Genomic DNA, 7,803 nt, shown 5'->3' with positions numbered 1-7,803 from the left:
CTTGTGATTACGTTGATACATCGCTGGTAACGGGGATAGTGACCGGAGGCTTCGTAAACTTAGTCTGACCAAAAGGACTGGCATTTTGACGTCATTTTTTGGTCAGTGTCAGGCCATAACTTTACGATGGCATATTATTTCTTAGTAAAACAACCACTCTTCTACCTATTGATCAATAGAACTAACATAGAAAACTATGTGTAAACTTAAAAGTTTATAATCTGATCGAGAAAATCGTGTAATAACTAGTCACCCATTTGGCGGTATTAAAATAATAACAATGATCAGACAGAGAGGTCGATTTCATTCACGTTATTGTCTATAGATAGTATGTGCTTGGCTAAGAAGCTCATAACATTGTCATCCGGAAGTATAACGGACCAACACACAAAACTGTGTGTATCCATGAACATTTATAGTCGGGTTAAAACGCGGATGGCAAAAAACAATAACAAAGACCTGAGTGACGTCATCTTCGAACTATCTATAAATAACCAACTATGTTTGTCCGAGTACGTGTGAAGGTGTGTCATAAATTTCATGTTTTGATTGGTCAAAAATCTACTGGTAAACCGTCAATTTGATGACCAGTTTCTTTACAGAGGTGTTTAGTGTGTTTACAATGTGAGGTATATGAAGACAAATTACTCTTTGCCTGTGACCTTCTAGGTGTTACGCATGCGTCTGTTACCAAATCTATCTTCAAACCTGCACCAATCACAAGCGTCTTTGCCCTTCTTCCCATACTAAACAGTAACTAGTGTGATGGTGTCGTCTACTGTTGCAGAAAAGAAAGGGTCTGTTTACCCAAAACAATTATAATTAAAACTAAAAAAAAATTAACAAAAAACGTTTTAATTGGCCAAAAGCAGTCCCTTGCCTGCAACCCAGTCTATACCATCGTGTATACATTTCCAAACTAAGAGGGAAATATTTATTTTTACATTAAAACCGAGTATTCGCGTAAACCCAGCAAAAATTCCGAATCCGCTTATAAGCACGATCCGGCTATAAGCATGCTTTGCTTGATTCCCGATGATCCTACTTATAGACTGAGATCACGGTACTATGTTTAGGTGGATAAGATACCAATAATTGAATTTGAGGGGAAAATGTCTAAACCTACACATTTCGAGACTGAAATAGCATGAGAAACTTAATTTAGTAGTCTCAATGGAGTGTACCAATAACAATAGAATTTCTTAATTAAAAGTTTTGAGACAGCCTTTTGGTATCTGCAATTTCGTCTTCTTTGCTCACCTCTCCTCCTTCCCTTTCTCCTTCTATTCTCATATCTCTCTAAGAATGCATCGTTGAAAAAGCCTTTATCAGAAACTAACTGTCGTACTCTGGAAAGACAAATATTATTTTTTTTTAATTGTAAAGAAAACAGAATACGGCAGGTAAATGGATAAAGACGGAATTATTTAGGTTGTAACTCGTATTTCTCGATAGGTAAATTAATCATAAAAATGTCCAAAAGTGCCTTTAGCGATAATTTAAAGATTAGAAAAAAATTTGGTGTAAGGGCATCTTTGTATGATCTTTTATATGTGGCCCACAGCATCAGACTGATTATATGTCGGAAAAGACCAGACGAAAAAAAAAGGGTTACGTCAAAAGAATAGAAATTCGAAAATCGGAGTATTCTGAAGTTTAAGAAACAAAATTCACTCTTCTTAACAAAGGCATTTATTTTAATTTAGATTTTATGTGTTTATCCCACATTTCTATTGAAAGCATCTTATCCAGCTCACCCTAACATAAATTAACCTTTTCTTAAGACGATGAGTCACAGATCAAGTTTATTCTTTATATCAGTTATCGATATGCGTGTTGTCAAAATAATTTCACACTACATCAATTCAGACAATTGCTTAATTTCGTTATGGGTTTCATAATAGTAGTTAAGACATGGAGGGAATGGTCCTTTATGAATAGCTGAAGACTTATCATGTGGAATATTGGGTGCCCTTAGCTCGGTGGTTGGGGTACACTTGAAACAATCGAATATGGACCTTATTATAATATTGTTCTTTTTTTTTTCTTAGTCTCTCATTTATCTCTGAGACAATTAGGTGGCTGGGTCTGATATTGGACTTGCTGAAAGACGGTCACTATTAGATATAGCATTTTATTTTATTTAAGTTGATGTTAAATGTTGATGTTAAAAGTGGATGCTCCTTTCTGACCAAAATGCAATGCTCTTGGGAGGTCAAAGGGTTTCATTTAGAGGCTTCATCAATGATGAATTCTTTGAGAGATATGAGAAGAGGAGTAGAATGGGGAAGGAAGAGAAGTGAGCATAGAAGAAGAGAAAATAGATTGGATTAGCAAGAAGTGAGAGGCGTTAAGTTGTTGTCAATATTTTTTTTTGTCTCTTTTATGAAACATTCAAGGGATGCTTCATTAACAGTATATGGCAACACAGATTTATCACCCCCCCCCTCTCTCTCTCTCTCTCTCTCTCTCTCTCTCTCTCACTCACTCACTCACCCTCTCTGTCCCTCCCCCCCCCCTTCTCTTTCTTTCTCTCCCTATGTTTTCTTTTTGTCCATCAAAAATATTATACTCCAAATTTTTGTCAGAATGCAGCTAAAACCTGATCAGATATGATTGATCCATATCGTGAATTACTACCAAAATCATATGTAGTTTCTCTGATTGAAGCTGAGCCATGCAGGAGAGAAAACAATGAGGCGCAAAATACGCAGCAAAAATTACAAAACATAACAATCACTCTTTTGAACATTTTCAATCCAATTAATTGCGAGAAATTAATATTTGTCCATTCAAATTTTGCTGATTCAAAATCGGCAGCCCGTGAAACGTCATGTAAAATGAATGCTAAGGTGATCGTGAAACAAATGTGGAGCCATTACAATTACTGGGTTGTTGAACACGGTTATAAGAGCAATGAGATCCGAGTACTTGAATATTGATGCAAATTTGAGTTGCTTTACTTGCTGGATGTCAAATTCTACGAACGAACATGCATTAATCTGTGGAAGGAGGACAATGTCTTTTGTCTTGCAAGACTGTTAATTCAAAATTCTGATGGCCTTTTTCTAATCAAATATGTAGCTAACGGTACTTTACAGCTTTACTATGGCAAATAAAACTATCTTCCTTCTTTGAACACTTGAAAATAATAGGCATAAGATGTGCAGACGTACATATTTTTCATCAAAACTCTCTCAGTTTAGAATAGATAAAACCCTCTGCACATTATTTTATAGAGCAGTAATCGAAAGTGTTTTGTCATTTTGTATAACAGCTTGGGGAGGCAATTGCTTAGCAGTGGAAAGGAACAAAATAAATTCAAATATTAAAAAATCCATTAAACGCTATATAAATGATGTTGACGATGTAGATCTTTTATACGAGAAATTTTGTATAAATAAAATAACTAAAATATTAAATGACCAGTATCATCCACTAAGACCATCAATTATTATGTCAGAAAGAAGTGGTCGCCCTTTCTCTATTTCAACGAAAACAGAGAGACACCGAAAATCTTTTCTGCCGTCCAGCATTAGGCTTTATAACAACAAGCAATAATCATTTTATATAATTATCTCTTATTTTTACTTTTTAAAAATATAAATATTAATTTATTAATTTATTTGTTTTGCAATCTTTTCAATTTTCAATTTATAGTGACAGTTTTAACTATTTTACAGTGTTGATATTATTCATATTATAAAGCGCAGCTCTGGTTATAGAGCTGCTCCTCTCTTTTTTTTTTATATATATACATCCTATTTCCATTGTATTTTTATCTTATTGTGTAAATTATAACACGTCTGTACAAAAAATTTCCTTTTGGGGATGCAATAAAGTATTATTATTATTATTATTATATTATTATTATTATTATTATTATTATTATTATTATTATTATTATTATTATTATTATTATTATTATTGACAGAAGACATTTTGGTAGATTAAGATGATCCCCAGCTCGCCAAGCAGCCTTAAACATGAGTTTGATATTAGATTGTATTTTAGCTATATCAGTAAAAGCTGTCTGGCCAAAGTGAAAAAGGTGTTTTGCAAGTGGTTAGTACTTCAGACTCATCAGACTCATTAAGCCAGGTTATGTCGTACAATTCATGCAACCACAAGTACAATTAATTGCTACTTTTTGGTTAAAACATTCGTCTTTGGCAACGGACTTATTTCTCAAATTTGACTCAGTTGACCAATCAATCAAGGTGGAGTTAGGAGAGGAATTAGTTTAAATGAAGTAGATCGTTTCCCACTCATAAAATATTGCAACCTCTACTTGGAAGAAAAACTCTACATCATCACGAAACCAAACATAACAACACTCGACCAAAGAAACGAACGTACATCTTGATGCAGACACAAACACCTTTTATGCAATTACAAGCCCTTATAATCGCGAAGCCGAAAACAATATGCCAACCGGAAATAAGAAAACAACATCAATCCCTTTCACTTTCACTTCCTGAAGATTGCGTATGCATGAAACAATATTGTAGAAGCTGAAAAAGAAATATACTTAGAATATTTCATCTATCTATCTATCTATCTATCCATCCATCTATCTATCTATCTATCTATCTATCTATCTATCTATCTATCTATCTATCTATCTATATTTATATATATATTTCTGTTTTCTATATATCTATATTTCTATATAACTCTATCTTTCCATCCATCTTTCTCATCATTCATCATTTAATCTTTTACATTCCCTGTGGACAATAGGGCTTCAAAAGTATATCTCCATTGTATTCTGTTCGTCCTCTTTTTCATCACTTCCTAGGACATTCCAGACAACTTTATCTCTTCCTCACAAGACCAAGTTCATGTTTTCTTTGGCCTCCCAACCTTCCTTTTCCCCTGAGAGTCCCAGTCCACAGCTTGTCTGTTATGACTGTTGTTGGTTTTCTGAAAGTGTGATAATTTTCTTGTTTACCAATTTTCTCTTATCCAGCATTTAACCACAAGTCTTTATTACTGATTTTCGCAGGCGACGCGATCTGAAATCGAGTGTGTTTCGAAGACATCTGTTTGTGAAGGTTCGAAGTTTTTTTTACAAAGCGTATTCGTCACTCTCTATGAGCTATACAGAAGGACTGCTTTTAGGTTTGCGTTGTATGTTTTGAATTTTTTTGGTGATAGATTTGTTGATTTCCATATAGGTCTAAGGGTGATAAATGCATGTCGTGATTTTCCTATTCTAGGCTCTATGTCCTCATCTATTCCTCCAAATGTTGAAACAATGCTACCAAAATATGTAAATTTGTCTATGTCCTCCAGATTGTTTCTATTTGCCACGATGGGTGTTTTTTTTATAGTAATCTCATTATTCTGTATTCTTTGTGTTTATTCTTAAACACGTTTGTGCTGCTCCCTTGACAAATTTGTTTTTGATTGTAAATGTTGGTGGGATTGTTGATGTCAAGCTCTATTTTATTCCAGTCTTTCTATCTCCCATTGTTCTGCGCATTATCCAGTCAATTAATGTTAGAAATATTATTGTAAAAGATAAATAATAACGTGAAGTTGAATGTAAACTTCAATTTAATTACAAAAACAGATCAAATGGACGTTTCGGGTTTCCCCTTTATCAACAAAACTTCGAGCAGCAACATTTACACTATTGTAAAAGAAGACATCGCTGCCTCACTCCAGTTCTAATCTCAAAGGAATCAAAAAGTTTTCCACCATGCATTACTTGGCAGCTTGCCCGGTTATATAGTTGTTTAATAAGATTTATATTAGTTTCTGGTATGCCGTAATGATGTAGTATTTTCCAAGTAACCTCCTAACAATACTTCAAATACCTTTTCAAAGGCAATAAAATTCATATAAAGTGGTGATTTCCACTCAAGAGAGGGTTCTTTTATAATCAAACGTTGCTATTTGGTCGGTACAGGATTTGTCTTTTCGGAATCCAGCTTGGTCACTGCGAAGTTTCCCATCAAGCGCAGTTTTCAGCCTTTCCAATACCACTCTAGTGAAAACTTTACTAGGAATCGAGACGTTCTTTCAATCCCCCAGGTCTCCCTATTAGGGAACTTGAAAACCTATTTTTATTCCAGTCCGAAAGTATTTGGTTTTGAATCCAGATATATATATTAATTTATTTATGTTTCTCTCTTTCAAAGTAGCTAGCTATATGTGTGCCCTGTTTACCCATTGCTCATCGCTAGGCCATATACAAGATCTCTCCATCAGACTCTGTTCTGGTCTAATGTCTCTACCTATGTTCAACTGAATGCAATATGTCTCAAGTCTGTATCCAAGTCCTTTCTCTGAGTATTGAGTAACCTCTTTTCAGTCTCCTTTTTGATTCCATTTTATTTTAAGTCTGGCAAGTTATTTTAATTATGGCTACCTAATTGTGTGACTAATCTTCTCTGGATCTTAGCATCAACTCCCTGTTGTTTTTATCCATACCACAGCTCCTCATTCCTAATTTTGCATGAGTAGTGGATATTATGTATTGTCTTAGGTCGTAACACGGAAATCAAAGGCATCAAAATGCAAAGTGCTTCACAACACCCCCCACCCCCACCCCCACCCCCACCCCCCAGACACAAAATTACTAAATGCTTTGCACTAATTGTAAAAGATGATTATAACCTTTCACGAAAATGACATTAAAGGATAAGCTTTGGCAAAGGAAAGTTTTAATGGTCTTAAATGTTTTAATACCCCGGAAACATCAGCATTGACACTAAAATTCGGGTAACTAAGACAGGATATGGTGGTGGTTGATGAAAGAGACATGATTAGAGATGTCAGCAAATGGCCTGGAATTTGATTGACCGACTTGTGATGCCAACACCTGACCGAAAAGGTTTACATCGTCAGGAATTGCAAACGCATTGATATCGATTGATCTTTGGTAAAATGAGAACGTGCGTCTAATGATTAAAAAAAATAGAAATACATTTTCATGATGATAATGGCAAGACGTGTTTTTGCATTCGTTTTTCAGACTTGTGAATGATATAAGCATACGAGCCTAGGGATCCATTAATAATTATCAACAATGACAAAAATCTCGAGACAATAGGAAAAGGTAAAAACCACATTGTCCTTATTGCAAATCTTGACTGAAAACAAAAAGTTACAATAAAATTAAGAACGGCACATTTAAATCAATTAAAATGAAAAGAGTTGTACTAAGGATGCATCATCCCATTGCCTCTCCTTTACTATGTAGAATTTATTTTTCTAGACGTGTAATCATCAAGAGTCAATCATTAACATGCAAGCAAACGTGATGAATATTACATAAAAATCTATGAAAAATAAAGGACCATGGGAAAGATGAAGGATAAGGTCAGGAAATGATCGGAATGATTACGACAGAATCTAACGAAAGCGCACTGAATCGTGATGGAATGTGATAAAGAAATTCAAGCTCTTGAAAGAATGGATCCTGGTAAGTTTATGGAAAGATGTATTATGGTTAACCCCGACATAATGCCGGATCGAGGTGGCATCATTATTTATGAATTATATGAACGTATTGCCCCCTATTATTACGGTCCTGGACTTCCTTCCAACAATTGTCATTCTCATTTTTTATTTCGGGTACCATGAAAAAACCTTTGCATGACAAACGCATGCGAATAAGTTTACTTTGAATATGATTTAATTAACACTACACAAAAACCTGATATGCCATTTAGTTATTCAAAAATAAATTTCAACCTCTTTAAAACAGGTTTAAACCACGACTTAAGAGATTTGATAAAAGTTTCGGCCTAGACATATTTTTGAGATGAACTAAGCGATGTGGCAGAAGTA

The sequence above is a fragment of the Berghia stephanieae genome, chromosome 4 (assembly GCF_034508935.2).
Source record: "Berghia stephanieae isolate SIO BIC M18660-M18661 chromosome 4, UCSD_Bste_1.3, whole genome shotgun sequence".
NCBI lineage: Eukaryota > Metazoa > Mollusca > Gastropoda > Nudibranchia > Aeolidiidae > Berghia > Berghia stephanieae.
This window is presented reverse-complemented; position numbering follows the sequence as displayed.